This window comes from Pinus tabuliformis, chromosome Q (assembly GCF_031772625.1).
Source record: "Pinus tabuliformis cultivar Carrire ecotype Pingquan chromosome Q, CPIR1, whole genome shotgun sequence".
NCBI lineage: Eukaryota > Viridiplantae > Streptophyta > Pinopsida > Pinales > Pinaceae > Pinus > Pinus tabuliformis.
Window position 1 is genome coordinate 1,028,928,114 of NC_142296.1, and position 21,191 is coordinate 1,028,949,304.

Sequence of the window (21,191 nt, forward strand, 5' to 3'; positions counted from 1 at the left end):
CCTATATCTAGAAAAAATATTATGTTGAGCTAGAATCTGAGATGTAGAAGACATAGGTGACTCAGTTGTCTCCTCAACATATGGGATGGAAGTGGTGGGAATACCTATCAAAACCATTGTATATTCTTCTTGAATATTTATTACCTAAGGATCACTCTTAGTATTGGTCTTTGGATCCTTCTTTCTCCTTTTGAAAACACGAAAAATCTGCATCCTAAGCTTCTGAATCTGTATGGGATATACTTTCCCTCGGCCTATTGATTTATTTGTCCTTTGTAATAGGAGTTTGAAGAGATGATTGACTGAAAATTTGCTATTTATCCTCCTGTAATGTGTTCTTTGTCCACTGCTCCTGATTAACATACTGCTCTATCTTTGGCCTAGGTGTATGTGCATATGGAGTGGTCTTCTCCTCAACTCTCAGCTTCAAAATTATCCCTAATGGATCACAAGACCATGTGAAGCTTGGTTTAAATTTCATCTGTTTTAATATTTCCTCCACCTCCTTTGTTGTTGCTATGGTATTTACAATATAAGGCCCAACAGGTGCCTTCAATTTAAATTGTGCTTTCTTTTTATTGGATACAAAATGTAATTCATCCATGTTTAATATCTGTCTGGTCTATTCCAAAGCGAAGATCCTTACTAAAACAAAAACTAGTAATCTATAGGGAGGAAGATCACACCCATAGATTTAAATCTCTATATATTTCTGGTACAAATACCAGTCTCCAAATTTAGCCTATTCTGAAAGATGCAAAACTTTCTTCATCTCTGGTGAAATTCTTGATATAACATCACTGCTAAGTAGACACAAAGATGTATGTAAAAAATGATCCACAAAATCACTGAATGAATAATATTCTGAATTCCTTCTAACTAAAGAAGTCTAGTGAATCACTGGTAATAGACTTCCTTGATCATACATCTTCTGTAACTGGAACTTGAACCTGTCTGCTTGATAGAATTACATCAAATATACTAAGATTGATTGGTGTTTCAATGCACCTTCAACTTTAAACTTGAGAAACTGCTCATGTATAACATCTGATAAGTACTAATTGTAATTGAAAAGAATTGATGGCTATTGACCAACTAAAAATACTGACAAAAACCCTAACACTACCTCATCTACCCACTGTTATGTTTGATAACCTAATAGGAAAGTAACCATGGAAATGACTTGTCTTAACATCTCAGGGAAAATAGAAGCAGAGTATGGGGGATTTGTTCTAGGCAATTCATAATTTTCAGGCAGAAAACATTCAAAAATATGGGCTTGCTGGGGGAAAGTAAGATTTTGTATATTTCCATGAGTGCATTAGTAGAAAATGGGTGCAAAGAGGCCTAAGGATTTATCTGAAGAGCTTGAAAAATGCTTTCTGGGGTAATTGAAAACAAGACTTCATTGTTTTGAGCAAATACTGCTTTCTGGCTAGGGAGGTACCAAAGATGAAACCAGGTAGCGAATTATGGGAAAATACGAAATATGGGAAAGGTAAATTGTTGAAGAAATGATTCCTAGATATTTAAATCACCACTCTGGTATAAATATTTCTGTTTTTCCCAATTATGAAGCTCATACAGATCAAATTCGCATTATGTTTCTGCTATCTTGTACTGGGTATCAATCAAAGGGGATCTATCTAAATCAGGGACAAAAGGTACCATAGTATTCTCATCAAGAATCTTTCCCTTTCCTTTGCGTGAAGACATTTTAATTTTAATGGGAAAATAAGAAAAATAGTGTTACTAGGACGTAATTTGATTGGTTGTAGAAGGGGGAGACTTTGTAGAGGGTGTTGACGAGCTTGGAAATATTTAAATATGAACTTTTGTTGATAAAAAAAAAAGAAAAAGGGGATAATATTAGTTGATATGGGATTTTATAACGGGAATTGAGGGCGATCAACGACATTATTACCATTTTGGATCGTAGAATCTATGAATTTTAGACGTTGAAAATTTAATGGCTAACGACTTTATGAATGTTGGCAGAAGATTTGAATGCTAACAGTTACATGATGTGGAGTATGGATGATGTGGATAGAGCAGTGGATGACAGGTGGTGAGGATAGAGTGGGAGAAAACAGGGAAAAAAGGGTTGAAAGGTGGTTTTTTTTTTTCTTCGGGGGGGGGGGGGTAGGAGTGGTAGGCAGTAAAGGGAAGGGACCCCCCAAAATGAAAAAGAAGCTATCGTGTTATCTCGGGTGGTTTATTGTAAACTATTTTTTGGACCACCCGCCCCCCCTCCCCCCCCCCCCCCCCCCCCCTCTTTTTAAATCCCAAAAGGTTGCGGGGGAGGGGCCAAACATCATCTCCCGCCGTTGATCCAGGCAAGGATGATCTTGGCCCTTCAAAAGTGAAAATGATTTATGGAAAACGAAAAAAAAAATCAAGTCAACTTTATTCTAAGATGTAAAACAAAATTTAATATACTTTAACTATTGGCGGAATTTGAACTAGTGCACCCTTTTTGGGGTTTTATTATTTTTCTTTTCCCCAATAATTTATTTATTTAATTATTTTTATGTTTTTTATTTTTTTTTAATCGACTAGACAATCATGAAATGAAAAATAATTAACAAAATCCCAATGGGATAAATGGCTAGATAACCATACCTTTACTATTATATTTATAGGACCCTAACATTAGGGATAGTGTGTTGGAAATGTGAGAAGAATGTGCACTTGAAGAAAGGTTGTAAATATCGAAGGGAAAAGAAGGAAATGGACAACAAGAGAACAATCATGAACTTTCCAGAGGGCACTGGCAAGCTTGGAAATATTTCAATCTGAACCTACATGGATAAAAAAACAAGAAAAAGAGGATAACACTGGTTAATACAGGATTTTATAACAAGAATTGAGGGCGATCAATGGTATTATTACCATTTTGGAGCATATCATTTATGAATTTTAGATGTTTGCGGGAGAAAATTTAATGGCTAACGACTATATGATTGTTGGTAGGAGATTTGAATGCTAACAGTTACATGATGTAGAGTATGGGTGACGTGGATGGAGTAGTGAATGACGGGTGGTGAGGACGGAGTGGGAGAAAATGAGCAAAAGAGGGTTGAAATGTGGTTTTTCGGGGGGTAGGAGTGGTAGGCGGTAAAGAGAAGGGACCCCCGAAATGAACAAGGAGCAACCACGCTATCTTGAGAGGTTTATTGTAAACCATATTTCGGACACCCACCCCCCTTTTGAAGTCTCGAGAGGTCGGGTGGGGGGCGAACATTATCTCCCTTTGTTGGTCTGGGTGGGGATGATCTTGGACCTTCAAAAGTGAAAACTCTTTATGGAAATCGAAAAAAAAAGATCAAGTTACCTTTATTCCGAGATTTAAAAAAAATTAATACTATTGGAAGCATTTGAACTAGCGCACCCTTTTTGGGGTTTTATTATTTGTAGTTTCCCCTTCAATTTTTTATTTATTTTCTTTTCTATTTTTCTGTATTTTCTTTTATTTTCTATTTTCATTTTTATAGACTAGACAATCATAAAATGAAAAATAATTAACAATATCCCAATGGGATAAATGGATAGATAACCATACCTTGACTACTATATTTTATAGGACCCTAACATCATGGATAGTGTGTTGGAAATGTGGGAAGAACAGACACCTGAAGAAAGACTGTAAATATCAGAAGGGAAAACAAGGAGATGGACAACAAGAGAACAATCATGAAGCGAATGTGACAGGTGATGTGTTGCAAGATGCTTTGATTCTTTCATTAGAGAATAATATTGATGCCTGGGTGGTAGATTCAAGAGCCACATTCCATGCCACACTTGATAGGAAACATTTTCATGACTATGTTTAAGGATTTGTACAGGTTCATCCGGGTGATGATAAACCTTGTAAAATCGTTGGAATGGGTAAGGGTTTTATAAAGAAAAAAAAAATGGAAACCAATGGCTATTGAAGGAGGTAAGGCATGTTCTAGATATTAAAAAAGAATAATCTAATTTCAATAAGACAATTGGGAGGTGAAGGATGTGTAACTACTTTTACAAACAAAACCTGGAAGGTCACTAAAGGAGCCCTGGTAATAGAAAAAGGAGAAAATGTTGGCACATTGTATTTATGCAATAATATTTCTAATTGTGTTAATGCTTTAACCTCCACAATAGTAGATACAACTCTCTGGAATCATAGGCTCGGGCAAATGAGTGAGAAGGGGATGCAAATTCTTCACTCAAGACTTTTTTTTCCAGGTTTGAAGCATGTTGGTTTGGATTTCTGTGAAAATTGTGTTTATGGAAAACATAAGAGAGTCATATTTATCAGATTTGGGAAGGAAAGGAAGAGAGGAAAATTACATCTTATGCATACAGATGTATGAGGACCTTATTAGGTATCATCTCTCATTGGATATAGCTATTATGTTACTTTTATTGATGTTGCAAATAGGAAAACCTAGATTTATTGTATTAAAAATAAATCTAATGTATTTGCTACTTTCAAGAAATGGAAAGCTTTGGTTCCAAATGAGGCATGACATAAGCTGAAGTGTCTCGAATTAGACAATGGAGGTGAATACTACATCAAAGAGTTTGATAACTACTGTTCACAACATGGAATTCACAAAGAGAATATAGTTCCAGGAACACCACATGAAAATGGTGTGCCAGAAAGGATGAACATGACAATCATGGAGCGTCCAAGGTGCATGAGATTGCATGTATGATTTCCCTTACAATTTTGGGAAGACACTGTAGATACTGTTGTTTATCTAAGAAACAGAGGGCCTTCAATGTCCTTGAATGGTGGTATTCCAGAGGAGGCATGGACAAGTAAAAGGCTAAACTACTCATTTTAAAAGACTTTCGGTTGTGAAGCCTTTGTCCACATCAATAAAGAAAATAGAACAAAGCTTGAAGCAAAATCAAAGAAAGGTACCTTTATTGGATATGGTGTAAATGATTTTGGTTATCACTTATATGATTATAAAAATCACAAAATCATTAGGAGAAAATATGTCATATTCAATTAAAAGGTCTTGTATAAGGATCAAATGTAGGGAAAGAAACAAGAAAAAGAAAACAAAGAATACATAGTGCTTGATGAGATCACAAAAAAGGTAAAGGTGCTTGAAAATCATAATGGCTAGAAGCCACAACAACAAAAATAACCAAAACAACAACATGCACCTCAAGCACTTGAAAGTGGTGTTAGAATATCTACTAAGACAAGTAGACCCACTAAACAATACTCTCCTTTATTATATTATGTATTGTTGACTGATTCTGGTGAACCAGAAAGATATGAAGAAGAAATGCAGGTAGAAATCGGGAAGAAGTGGGAGCAAGCCATGGAAAAAGATATGGACTCTTTGATGCATAACCAGATGTTATGAATATAATTCATATACAAATAATAAATATAAATATAAATATAATAATAATAAATAATAATGAATTAACTAATGGTTAGTTAGTTAGTAATGAAGAGGCATGTCTTAGAGACATGAACATTCATGAAAGGGAACCTACCTAGGGTATATAAGCAAGTCCTCATTCTCATTCGTAATCATCTCATATCTCATATCAATTCTTATACAATATTCAATATACAATCATATTTCTTACAATGGAAATTTACGTCTTTGAATTATTTTAAATATTTCCGTTGTGTATATGACTTTTCATTGTTACACCATACCTGAGACTTAGCCAAGTTGTCTGCAGGAAAAAACCATTGCAGAATAAATGGGTTTATAGGTTGGAGGAATAATATGGAGGTAAACCAAGCTATAAGGATATACTTGTGGTGAAGGGGTTTGCACAAAATAAAGGTATATACTTTCATGATTTTTTTTCTCTTGTTGTTAAAATGAATCCAATCAAAACTATTTTAAGTATAGTGGCAACATATTTGCATCTTGAGCAGTTAGATGTAAATACAACCTTTCTCCATGGGAATTTTCAGGAATAAGTATATATGCAACAACCACAAGGGTATGAGGTCAAAGGGAAGGAGAAGTTAGTGTGCAAATTGAATAAGAGTTTGAATGGCTTAAAACAAGCTCCAAGGCAATGGTATCTAAAGTTTGACATGTTTATGTATGAAGAAGGTTATACTAAATGTCACTTTGACCATTGCATTTGTCTTAAAAATAAAAATGATGACAACTATATTATATTGTTATTGTATGTAGATGATATCCTTGTTACAGGGTCTAACATTTAGGAAATAAATGTGCTTAAAGGAAAATTGGAAAATTCATTTGCAATGAAGGATGTGGGTGCTGCAAAACAAATTTTTGGTATGAGAATAACTAGAGATAGGGAAAATCACAAATTAACATTGCCTCAAAGTGAGTACATAGAAAAGGTGTTGGAAAGATTTAATATGCAGAATGAAAAACTAGTTAGTACACCTTTGGCTAGCCATTTCAAACTAAGTAAGGAGATGTGTCCCAAGACTCGGGAAGGGATGGATTATATGTGTAAAGTTCCATATGCATTAGCAATTAGAAGCTTAATGTATGTAATGGTCTTCACAAGGCCTAATATTGCACACGTAGTGGGAGTTGTAAGCAGGTATATGAAAAATTCAGGAAAATAACATTGGATGGCAGTAAAATGGATTCTCAAGTATTTGAGAGGTACCACAAATCAAGCATTATGCTTTGGTGGTTCAACCATTTCTCTACAGGGATACGTTGATGCAGATATGGCAGGTGATATAGATAATAGGAGGAGCACCAAAGGGTATGTTTTTATTGTAGGTGGAACACCTGTCAATTGGATTTCAAAATTTCAAAACATTGTTGTAATTTCAACAACAGAAGTAAAGTATGTTGATGCTACAGAGGCTAGTAAAGAAATGAATTGGTTACAAAGGTTTATGGATGAATTGTGCAAGAAGAAAGATATTGGCAAGTTATACGTTTACAACCAGAGTTCCATTCATCTTGCAAAGAACTCAAAATTTCATTCCAATACTAAACATATACAACTCAAGTACCATTTCATACAGTTAGTGTTGGAATATGGATAGTTGAAGATAGAAAAGATACACACTAGCCAAAATCCTGCAAATATGTTAACAAAAGTTGTAACCAGGGAGAAACTAAGATCTTGCTAAGTTTCAATTAGTCTTCAAGTGTGATGGTGAAGATGAGAAAAAACTAGGCCCAAGTGGAGTCATTTTCCAACAAGTGAATCAATGATGGAGTTTATATAATCAATGTCCAAGCGGGAGATTGTTGGGTGTGAGGCCTAATTATCTTCCTGATTGTTCAAAGGTTTTTTGTTTCAATCATGTTGGATACCTGTTCCTAACACGGTAGAAACGCTACCCATTTAATTGTCATCAAGGGGTTCCAGGGGGGCAACAATGAATTTTATAAGCCCCCCCTAGAGGGGTTCGTGGGAAGCACCCCAAAACTAAAAATAGATGGAAAATTGCCTTGTAAAATATTGTAATTTTGTTGTTAATCTGGGTTGTTAATTAGGGAGATGATTTGACGGTAGAAGTTATGTTAAATTCAGGTTTTTTTCCCCTAGAAGGTAACCCTTGGTTTATATGAGGGAATTGTATTGCGCTTGTGTATTATTATTCTAAGTGGGAAAAAGATAGGAGACTGTGTGAGAGTGAAGAGGAAATTACAATAGATTTGTTGTAGGTTGTATCTCTTCATTTTGTTGGATAGTATAAAAGGAAGGACTGGATGTTTCTCTGTGAATGTAGCCCAAATTGGGTGAACCACGTATATATGCATCTCTCTTGTTTTCTGCATTTCTATATTTGTATTTATTCAATATTTTATGTATTTGATTACTCTTTTAATTAATTTCTAACACACAAGCGTACCCCGAAGGCTTGAATGTTTTCCCTTCATCTATTCAAAGCATGCCCTTGTGGCCTCTCTGTCTCTTTGAACACATGAGGGCACCTTGAAGGCCTAAAGGCCTAAAGCTTCACTCCTTTGTCTCTTCAGAGTATGCCCTTGTGCTCTCTCTATCACTTTGAGTGCATGAGCGCACCTTGAAGGCTTGAAGTCCCAAAACCTCACTCCTTCATCTCTTCAGAGTATGCCTCTATGCCCTTGATGTTTTCCCTCCCTTTCTTGAGTGCATGAGAATAATTCAAAGCCTCGAATGATCCTTGGACTTCCTTCATGCTTTGGAAGTGTGCCTTCCTTATTTTATTAAAAATTTCATGCCCTCACAAGTAGCTATGTGCCACATTGATAGGATTACATTTTCAGTTACATTTGATGGTTATTTGAATATGATTTACTAAGATATTGCTGCAATATATAGAAGATTTCATAAAGCTAATCTTATCATCATGAGTGTGCTTACAAAAATAGGTGTTCGAGTTGCAAATATTGTTACTCTTTCATCATCTGTTGGAACCATGCCTCCTGCTACACATCAAGTGGCCTCCAAAGAAGCTTCAGAGGCGAGCACTGAAGAATCAGTTGAAGTGACAAAACCTACCATTTCCATATATGAAGATACACAGTGATTCATATGTAAGTCTACTGAGGTCACATGGACTGAAGAAAGGACATATTCATGTGGAAATAATTTTCTGAAATCTTGGAATATTTGCAAGCATACATCAATATCAAGTGGTCCAGGATGCATAGGATCGCATGCAGGTTCCTAGTCATCTCGTGTGTAGAAGTGATTAAATGGATTCTTATACACATGGATGATTCATATTTGGTGCTTCATACTGAAAGCAATGGTTAGATTTTCATCCATTATGGAGAAGACACGTAGACTTACTATAAGTTTCTTAAGCCCACAAAGTATGCCAATAATGACTTTTACACTAGATGGGCCGATCTCGACACAAGTGACATCATTAAATCTTGGTGTCAAGAGCCTGCTAAGTTCCATCACCACCCATCCAAAATTTACCTAGCCCAGATTCTTAGGGATCTATATCATTATCTCATTGCTATGTGTTGTACGCTACATGGGTGAAAGAATGCCGAGGTATATGAGGAAAATGGGATATATATTATCAACATGATGGTTACCAGTGCTAAGAACTTCAATTGAGCATATGTATTATCATTTGAGTTGCAGCGTCAAGTAGGGCAGGAAAAAGCATCTTTGAGGGAAAACTAAGAACCAAAATTTTATATGTATTCATTTATTAGATGGAATCTATGCATAATATGCTTTCCTAGGAATGTATTGGAAATGGACTGCCCAAAACAAGTTTCCAGCCCATTTCCAATGTAGGATGTTATTAGAATCAAGTTTTAGAGGTGTAAACGATAGGTTGGAAGAGCACTTCTTCGTAGTCATGTTCCATGTGATATATGAGGTCGATCCTCCTTAAATGAATGATCAAGTGAAGGAGTCACTAGATGATATCTTGGATTGGTTTGCAGCACCTGAGGGTACTTACATCAGGTATTTTGAATGTCGTATTTCCCCTCATCTCATGCCACAATATGTGACCAATAAGATGGCCTTGCAAGAAGTAGCATATCAATTGGATAAAGGGTTTTTAGGAGTCCTTCACATAAGGAAGAAAACGCCTTGGACCGCCTTCCCTTTGAGGACCAGTTTGTATGAATTGAAGAGCCACAAGGTGGAAAATGTAGAAATAAAAGACCCAAATTTCTTACACTTTGCAGTTAAAGACTTTCATGAATACGAGCCTAGGAGAGTGTGAAGGAAACATTGTGAAAGGATTGGTTTCAATTGGGGATATTCATCAATGTCTACCGCAGAATATGAGAAGGTGAAGAACTGGTATAATGCACTTAGGAAGACACATATATGAATAGAAGCCATTTCACCCAAGTTTCAGCTCCATATATGCATGTATATGAGGCAACAAAAACAACTCCTTAAGCAAAGAGTGTAGCTCCCAGGAAAAGGACCAAGCATGATTCGGCAAGAGAAAGTAGCAAGAAATGGAAAGTTGATCCTTTGAACGTAGGAGCTATTCAAGATGAACAAGAATGGAGATAATTAGAAGAAGAGGAGAAGATGAAGAAACATGAGTTTCTCAGGAAGAAACATGAAGAAGAAGAGGAAAGAAGGAAAATAGGGGAGGAACAACAAAGGAAGTCATAGGAGGAAGAAGCAACAAATAGATTGGAGGAAGAACAATTGACTCAAGAGATAGAGGAAGAGTTGGAGGAAGATGACACTATCCAGGCCATGGATGATGAACCTGGTTCTCCAGAAGAACCTATCGTATGAGTGGTCATCTCCCATTTGGTGAAATGGGAATCACACTTCCACCAGAAGACAAATTCATGGATGTATGCAATGTCACGTTTGATTAACTTAGGAACAATATCATGCAACAAAGGTGAATATACTTCCGAAATGATCCTAAGAATCTAGTCTCGGTATCTAAATAAAAGGTGATAACTTCCAAATCCAAAAGGAATCCCATGGAAATCATGGTGGTGAATGTTTCTTTTGCTACAAAAATACATGACAACTCTAAATATCTGTTGAATGAGAATGCATGATTTAGGAGAGAGCTAACTGCAGTGAAGCAATCGAGAGAACACCTTGCTATGCAGAAAAAATGGTTATCTTCACACAACTTCAATACAATAGAATGGCAGTCAACCGTGTAGGACGAATTGGGGCCAATGGAGGATGCCGTGACATGATTATATGATGAAATGATAATTATACAACAAGTAGTGGCTCCTCTTGTTGGAATTCAGAAGAAAGCACAAGAAGTCTTGTACCTCCTGAAAGTGGTAAGCATAGTAGTTAATCAACTTCCGGAATGGGCTGCCAAATATCCGAATCTTATACCACAATTGGTTAGAAAGGATAATATTTCCGCTGAAATGGATTGAGTACAACTGAGACTCCATCATCAAAATTACAACCATCTTGGAGAACAAGCGACTAACACTATTGTTTCTTATTGTCATCTGCACAATGGTTTCGATTCTTTAGCGTAGAAACATGGGATGCCTTTGGTACGATAACTTGAAGAAATAAGAGGAAGGGAAATCATGAAGTACATAGAACAAATCAAACAAGCATTAGAATAAGAAGGTTTGGAGATCACCATAGACATTATTCTATAATATGCCATCACACTATTCAAATCTCACATGAAAATCTCATGGCTATGGAATAATGTACAATCAAGCTCCAAGACTATATTGACAGAAACATTGGAGGTGAAGATGCAATATGCAGTGGACTTGTAGGTTTAGGTCAAAGTCATCTCTATGAAGTTCAGAGCATGATACACATACATCACCAATGAGCTCCACGAGTAAGAAAATTATTTATCAATTCGGTAATACTTTGTCCTATTATTAGTTTTGTCTCATATAGCCACCGTATCATAAGTAATTTTTCTTTTGTAATAAGTTGTATGTAATGAAGTCCAAGATACACATGTGAATGTGAATATCCACATATGGAATGTAAAGAGTCATGTATATAATATGAAATGTCAGAGGAGATAAAGGGTCATGTATAGAATATGAAATGTCATAGGAGTTAATGAGTCATGAGGAAGCTAAAAGGTCATTGTCATTTGTTATAAATAACTCCTCATAACTCAAGCTAAGGGATTGGATTTTTGGAGTCTTTCCTTGGATTCTCTTGTAGTGCATAGGAGATATATCATTCTTTGGAGAAGCAAGTTGTGGCTTAATGTTCCAATATTGGATCTAGTGTTGCATCTATGTAACAATGTACTCATGATCTTTAATTAATAATCAAAATCTCTATAATCAAACACTTCTTCATGCATGTATCATGGATATAGTAGGATTATTCTTATTATGTTTGTGGTATATGTCCATTTAATTACATATTAATTCTAATGAACTAATTTGTTGCTTAGATATGGATATTTTTGAGTAGTTGTTGTTATGTTTTCATGATTGTTGTTTATTGTGTGGACTAATCTGCAGGTATTCAACAAGCCTTTATTTTTTCTCCCAGTTTCCCTTAGGATAGTACTATCACTTTGTTAATTGAAGGCTTGCTTCCATTTACCAGTTGTGGAAGTTCCCTCTGCATCTTACATTTTGTGTCAAACAAAGCTTACATACTTGTTGCCCCAAGGAGGTGTTGTGATCTCTTGTGTATGTTTTGTAACCAAGGCACATCCTTGAAACCTTTCCAATGGTGGCTGAACCATACAACCGGATGGGACTCCTACACCAAACGATGTGAGGTCTACTTGGGACTTCACATTGGGGATATCCCCTTACATGTTGGCAACATCCAACATTGTCAACAACACCATAGACTAGTCAAAATTCCTCTCCTATACAGAGGAGAAATGAAAAAATGGTGCAAGAAGAGACAAAAATTACCAACATTCTGGTGACGATGATGGACAAGATCCACCCCTTCATGCTTCTATTGAAAAATCACATGTAGTTTCACTATCTAAAAGAAAAAGGTCAAGTAAAAATGAATCAAAAAATGTAGAAGGAACCACGAATATGGAGGTAGACAATGCTATAGTTTTGTAATGGGTACCAATAAAAATCATTGAAGCCAACAAAATTGTTAAAGAACTCACTGCTAAAATCCTACTTCATTTGAATATCAATCTTTAACCATGCATGGCACCCATTATGGAAAGTCTACTAAAAAGTTTCAAATTGAAAACGTGCAATAAGAAAGAAGAAAGTTGTGAGTCAAATCAAGAGTGAGAGATATTTCAAGCATTGGACCTTCTAGACTCCTTAAACTACATTAGACTATAGGGAATGCTCATGCTCATTTTGTAACAGAGCAAGAAGCTAAAATTTTAAGACTGAAAAAGAGGATACATGAGCTTGAAAGCTCTTAATTCAACACCCCTATTCATGACTCCATTATCTATTAAGGCACCTAAAGTAATAGTAACACCCAACATACCCCACAGGATCATAAAGGAATCAAAATTTTCAACATCTATTAGAACATATGTCAGTATGAGTATTAGAAAACAACTTGAAATTATAGAAAATATTGAGAAATTTCTATACACTTGAGAAATTTATCTCAAAGAATTAAATCATTTTATCAATACATGCGAAGGGACCTTGAGAATGATCAATGAATTGCTAAAAATGACTTAAATATATTTGTAAATAAAATCAACTCTCTCAGTGAAATCCATAAACATTAACAAGGCTTGCTTACCCTAAAAATAATTAAACAAATCAAAACAACATAGTCTGCTAGGATTAAAATACTTGAAGATGCCCTTGCTAAATGTTCAAGCATCAATTACCATAGAAGCAATAGTTTCTTTAAATCTATTAATATTTTTGAAGACCTTAAATGTCCCCGAATGATTATGCATTCCATGATGATACCTAGAGATGTTTTAAAGTAAGAATTGGATGAAATTAAAGTATAATTAGGGGTTGATTTCAAAAATCTCATCAAGTTTCCTAAAGCTTGAATCAAGAAGTGGTTGGTCATGTTCATTAATAAAAATAATGACCATATGACTAATATTGAAAATTTACAATTAAATTATAAAGAAATACTTTGAGAGTAAAGAAATATATAACCATCCCAATTATGGACTACTACATCAAAGAATGGCTCAAGAAGTGTCAGACATTGGACAAACTAGCACACCCCCCCCCGTGTTTTGCAACGTGGACTAACTTCCTCTCATGGATCCTTATCTATAGTGATGTGATCATTGACTAACACCTGTGAGTTTTATCCTAATGGAAATCAATTCCCAAAAATTGGTACCAGAGCATAGGTCATGAGTTTGCTACACACCCGAATCATGCTCACACAAAGATTATTGGACATTGGATATACCGACGCTCCCCATGTGTTTTTCAACATGGAAGAACCACCTCTCATGAATCCTTATATCTTGAAATTTGATCATTGACTAACACCTATGGGTTTTGGTCTAACGACAATCATGATTCCCGACAATCATTTCTTGAATCAAGTTGTTAACCCATAATAATTACCTGAGCAGCTAGGATAACAAAAAAAATCAAATAACTAGTTCTATATAATTTCTTCTACAATAGCTACACAAGAGAGAGAGAGAGAGGATTAATTACACTAGTGGTCCTTTTGTAATTTTCTAAATGTTTATTTTTCATTGAAGAAATTCCATACTCTCTTCTCATTCTTTGATTAATATGAATTTATTAAATTGTTGCATGTTTTCTACAACCAATCCTTCAATCCATTTTCTTTCTTTATTCTAGGTACCTTTATCATTACTATTTGATCCATGAGAGCCCAATCTCGGTCCCTTAGGAACAAATGCATTTTATTTTATGTTTAAGTAACAAGAATTTTGTGACTGTGATTTAAACACTTGAATTTATTTGAAACTTTAAGTCCATAAATAATTCTTTTGACTGCCATAGAGAACTTATTTTGGAAAGGTAGGTCATGTGTGATTCTGAAACTTTAATTTTCAAATAAGAGGTAAGAGTCTCATGAATGTCTTCCAATGCTATTATAATTCTAAATACGTGAAATCATTTTACAACTTTTTGAGGTTTTGGACCAATTCTTTCTTTTTCTCTTAATTTCAATTTGGTTCAAAGATGTTTCCTCATGTATGTTTATGAATGATAATGTAGAATGGATTTGTGAGTAAATAAATTATTTTGCTACCATTTCATTTTTTTTGTTTGTTTCTACTTGAAAAACGTTTTAGCCACTCATAGGCACATGTGTTGAATGCTTAATCTCTAAATATCAAGTTATATTCATATCAAAATGTGATCAATAAAGGAGTACCACCTCTATAAAAACGTAGACGGAACCTGGAAGCATGCCCTAGGAGGTCGAATTTTCCCTGTGGAAAAGGGATAAAAAAAATTGGTGACTTAATTAGGGATTGAAAGGTTAATGTTCTATTCTTGGTAGATGACTCATCTTTACCCAATGCAACCTCATCTTCCCATTGGACTAGAATACCAAAGAATCATATGTGTCAATTGTATAATTTGATCTTGGGGATTGCAGGAACTCAAGGAGAGATTGAAATATCTTCTCAAGTTTTAGCTCATCAAGATTTACTCATGCTTCAATATATAGAAAGGTGACTTCACTAGGGGATACATTTGAAGCTGGAGGAATTAGATAACCCAAAGAGGCCCTTAATAAGAATCCTAAAAAAGAATCTTTCTAAAAAAGTTAGCACTTCCAAGAAAGAAGCCTATGTTTTCCTTCCACCAGAAATAGAAGAGATTGCAGACCAAGAAGAAATATAGGAATAAAGGAAAGAAGGTGATAATCCAAGGAATCATAGATGAAGAAAGGTGGTCTTTTTTCCTAGATGGAAAGTGGTTTTCATATGCTTTTGGCTTGAAGTTTACATGTACAAATAATGAAACTAAGTACGAGGCCTTAGTTCATGTTTTCTTCTTGCTCAATAGAAAGGGATTAAACTCATTATTGCTATTAGGGATTCAAAACTAATTTTAAATTAGATTAGCAAGAAGTACAGTATCAAGAAGAATAAACTAAAATCCTATGTGAGGAAACTTTGGGAATTACTGCAAAATTTCGATTCCTTTGAAATATCTTTTGTACTAAGGGAACAAAGTAAAAAATCTTATTCTTTAGCAGCAACAACTTCTTTATTTAATTCTGAATCAAGTGATCATTCATCATGTTGAGGTTTCATTTCATCCATATATCCTGTATGATAAAAAATAGGCAAATTTTTGACAAGGAGTAACATATCATTGAGTTTCTTGCTCAAGAAGATGAGGAAGTAAACGAAATGCTAGAAAAAGCAAAAGTACCAATATCTCTTAAATCAATTTTCAATTGTAGTGATTAGTTTAAGATGTTCCAGTTATTAGAATAATTATCAAATAAGAAATTCAAGAGTTCAAGAAGATAAACCTTGGAATTCATGAAGCACCAAGATTGTTGAATATCAAAACAATTTGTACTCAACATGAAATTGATCAATATATCACCTTGTTAAGAAATTCCTGAATACCTTTTCATGACAATGTATTAGAATTTAAAAGTATGATATAAGGAAAATCGACCATGTCATTCCTTTGAAAGAAGGGGAAAAACAATAATTCAAAAGTCAAATATAATTAATCCTACGTTGAAGCCTTTGGTTGAATTAAAAATTAAGATCGAAAAGGTTGGCATTGTTTTAAATTCTAGTAAGGTGTTTGAATGGATTGCACACCCAATTATTGTTAGAAAGAAAAATGAAGGAATAATATTATGTATAGATTTATATGATCTTAACAAAGCTTAAATAAAAGTTAGTTCTACTCTCCGAAATATGGAAAGGCTATTGCAACAAGCCATTGGAGAAGAATTAATGACTATGTTGGATGGATTTTATGGATACAATAAGATATTAGTGGTAGATGATGATAGAGATAAGGTTGCATTTGCTACACAGTGGGGAACATATGCCTAGTATGCTCAAATTCCATTTGGATTTACAAATGCTAAAGAAATGTTAGAGGGCCATGAATTAGACATTCAAAGAGATTATAGGAAAAATCGTGGTTGATTATCAAGTTGACCTGACTATGTATTCTAGACTCAAAGCATTGTATTATGATTCCTTACAACAATTTTTTGAAAGATGCACAAAATACAAAGTATCTCTTAACCCTAAAAAATGATTATTTGTAGTATCAGAGGGATGGTTACTTGGCCACATGGTGAGCCAAAAGGGAATCTACATAGACCTAGGTAGATTAAGGGAATATGTGAACTAAATCCCCCTAATACATGAAAAGTAGTGTAATTATTTTTTGGCAAAATCAATTTTATAAGGCGCTTTGTTCCGGACTATGCATCCATTTTCATGCATGTCAATAACTTGTTGAAAAGGGATATTAATTTTGAATGGACATAAGAGACTCATAAAGAATTTGAATATATTAATTGGGAAATAGCCTCAATCCCTGTCTTGATCAGTCCCGATTTTACAAAGCATTTCATCCTGTATATTTTTGCATCTAATGAAAACATTGTTGTTGTCTTGATGTAATGAAAGGAAGTGAAAGAAGAATATCCCATTTCTTTCAAGAATAAATCATTACAAGAATATGAATTGAAGTATTATTTTATTGGAAAATAATCTTATGCTTTAGTTAAAGCTATTGCATATTTCAGAAGTTATATCTTAACATCACATGTAATAGCTTATGTACCTTATCCATTGGTTAAGATGATGTGGATACAATACAACAATTGTGAGAAGGGAAATGGGCTAGCTGGTTGGAAACAATACAAGAGTATGATATTGAAATGAAACCATTGGAAGTTGTAAAAGGAAAAGGAATATGTAAATTAATTGGAGGGGTTAAAGCAGTAACTATTGAATCTCATAATGAATAAGATCAAGATGATTTGATACAAACATCTAACTAGTACAAGGATATTGTATTTTATATGAAATCGAGACAATTTCCAAATGGGATGTCAAGAAAAGAAACAAGAGTTCTTAAAATAAAATCTAACTCTTATGTATTGAGATTTGGAATTTTATTCAGAATAAATCATGATGGAGTACTACTAAGATGCCTTCATCAATTGAAAACCTTGGAGATTATTACATAAATGAATGAAGACATATGTGAAGCAAGGATATTTTTGGGGGCTAGTATTCACAGGTGGGCTAATTTTCCATTCTTTTTCCAAAAAAGAGATTCACTAATTTCCATTATTTCTAAAAATTATTTTCCCAAATTTTATAGTATAAATTTATTTTACCTTAAAAATTGCCAAAGTTTTACAGAGACTATATAAAATCCTTAGAAATTTGAATATTTTTACAAAATATTTCTAAACATTTTATAGTTTGCATATTAGGGACTAGTGAGATTCACTGAGGTTTCTGAACCTTTATATAAATTTCCATCCTTAAAATTTCCCTTGATGTGGAGGATATTTTTCTCTTGCTATAAAAAACATAAAATTCTTAGAGATGGATTTTATTGACCCACAATTTTAACGATTCTCATGCCTATATAATAAAGTGTTTTTCAAGCCTTGAGGGTTAGCTCAATTGATTGAGTCCACGTCGTCAAAGAACCTATGCTATTGATAGGTCATTGGTTCAATTATTTCAACGCTCTTGAGGTTAGGATTTTTGGTCAAGCTGGAAAGAAGTGATCACTTCAGGTGGATCTTCCTAGTACAAATATTCCAAGGACTAGTGGTCATCAATCTCCAGGGACTCTGAACTACAAGAAAAAAATAAAAGAAAAGAAAGTGTCTTCCACATCAAAAGTTTTAAGAAAGGAAAATAGGATTGCTATGATTCTAAAAACTAATTTTGTATGTGCTCCTTTCACTCAATGGGGATTGGATGTTATTGGTTCAATTAATCCCAAACAAAGTGTTGCTCATGCATATAGTATAACAATAATTGATTATTTTACTAAATGGCATGAATCAATCTCCTTAAAACAGGTGGAAATGGGGCACCTTTTACAATTCTAAGAATAAAGCATCTTTGAAATATTTGGCATTCTAGAGATGTTTATCATAGATAATGGATCTATATTTTGGATCTAAATTTACAATTTTTGGGGGAAACTATGGAATACTTGTAGGATAATCTTCCAATTATTATCCATTAGGAAATGGTCTTGTTGAATCAACAAACAAAACTATGATTAATAATTAAAGAAGACGATGGCAGAAAATTAGAAAAAATGGCATAAAAATATGTTGAACACTTTATGGGCTTGCAGAGTACCTCCAAATATATGTGTTGACCAAACATCCTTTCATCTAGTATATCAGAATGATGCAAGGTTACCTGTACATACGAAAATCAATTCATTGGATATGGCATAACAAATACAAGATGAAGATAAAACTACACTTATCCAAGTTAGATTTCATCAACTAATTCAATTAGAAGAATAAAGATAACAAGCTTTCAGAAAAGTCCAGAAAATACAAGAAGTTGTAACCAAAATTTTCAAAAAACAAGCAGCAGGAAAAGTTTTTCAAAAGTCTAATCAATTTTACTTTGGAATAAATCCAAGGATAAGCCCTCAATTCATAAGAGTTTTCATGTTTTATGGATTGGACCATAGATTATAGAAAATATTATGGTTGCAATTCATAGATTTTAAAGGGAATGGATGATAAAGTATTGAAATTGGTTGTCAATGGGAAATATCTCAAACATTTATTTGTTTAGAATTTATTCAAACACATCTTTGTACATAAAAGTATATAACCTTGTACATATTTGGTTGTATCGTGTTATGTTCGCCTATATATTTTGTGTCAATAGCCAAATGGAAAAGGCAATTGGTCAAGTTCTAATGCTCTTAGCAACCACTTGGCAACCAAGGGGGGTTACTATCCTACAATAGGAGATGATTCTGATGTATTTTTGCACTTATATTGTATTTTTTCCCACCCCAAAATTTTTCTTTACTTAGTTATTTTTTAAATGAAATGTGTGGAAATACTCCAACACTCAGCAGTATGCACTTCTCCGCACTCTACACATCTCCACTCTCTGCATGTTTTCATATTATACACTTCTTTGCACCCACACTAAGGTATCTTCATCTCAAACACTTAGTCATTTTTATTTGAGAGTGGCACAATTCATCAAACAACCCCCCACTCAAAATATTTTTGCACATCCATCCTTCCACGTATCCATTCTCCCACACATTTAATGTTCCACACAAACATTTATCTGTACACTTGTTTTTTTTCACAACATGCCATAAACTTACATTTCCACTTCCATTCCATAGTTAGTGAAAATAAACCATATTTTCCTTTCGAGGCTAATTGAAATATCATTTAAGGAATTATGATCCTCGAGGTGGATACATGTTCTTGATATTTTATTATGTGAATCATATCCTTCTACACCTAGATGTAGTGCTATGTGAAATAACTGCATGTCACATCCTACCATTGCACTATGGGGATCTCTTAACTTATCACCTTGATATTGTGTTACGTGGATTAATTCCCATAACATCTCTTTAAGATTGGTCATAAGTTATTAACTTCCATTATCACTCTCGCATACCCCAATGAAGTTGGTATGTGAAATGGTGATATCCTATTAAAGACTATCTAAATTCAAGGATTTAATATCTAAGAATCCCACTAAAAGCATCATTGATATACCACACATATCCAAAATCCATTAAATCAATGAGCATTATGGAAATTAAAAAAAGGAAAGTGTCAATTTGTGGAGATACATCCATCTCATTAGCTAGACAAGACAAAGGTTTCCATTAGTCTATTGTATATCATTGGTATTTAAGCTTGGTTCGAGAAGAAAGACAAAGAAATATAATTTGGAACATAGGGTTGGCGAATATTGCATGTGTCTCAGAAGTCTTTTACTTTAAATAAATAGTCCACTTGGTGCAAAATGTTTTAATTCAAAGACTAGAACCATCAAGCTCAATTAAGATAAGAAACCAATGGTTCTTAATCATAAGATTTTTAGAATAACCATGAAGTTGCCTGAGCCTAATAGGAAGCTCAAAATAATTGAAGTTGATTCTTTCTTGCACTCACATGGTGATTGGATGAGTATTTTACAAGAATTTATAATGGTGTCTCCACCCATTTTGTCTAGTCTTTTTTTTGTAGATGTATAGATGTCTTTTTTTTTGTCTAGTCTATTTCGTTGAGCTATATAGATGTTTTTCTTAGATGTTATTTTTCTGAGTTATGGAGCGTGAGTTGACTCCAATGGTTTCTAGGTTAGTGTTGTATATTTTGTATTTTTCTTTAAAAAAGGACACTATTTTATTTTGGGGAAGCTATTTCCATTGGTATCTCATATCAACTGGTTAATTTCCCAAAAACCCAAAAATTCTATATGATGGCCTACCTTGTGATAGAAATAGTTTCACATAACATATTCCACCAACTACCCAGTAAAATAAGGTGAACCTAGATATGGAACCAAATGAGTTCTATTATCTTATCTTATGGAAGCATAAAGCCCCATTTCATTTTTATCAAGTCTATGATCATTTTTCCTTGATTTCAACCATATGCCGAGAGGGAAAGAGCCCAAAATAATTTTTGATGAAGAAATAGAGTTTTTTTTTTTTTTTTTTAATTGTAAAAGAGAGATATGAGGAGCAAGAGGATACTACTCTCATCAAAATTTATGGATATCAATGAAAACCCTTACTACTGCCTAAGATTTTTCTTGACATATATTTTGTTATTGAAGTATGTAGACAATACCACCCTTGGCTGATTTT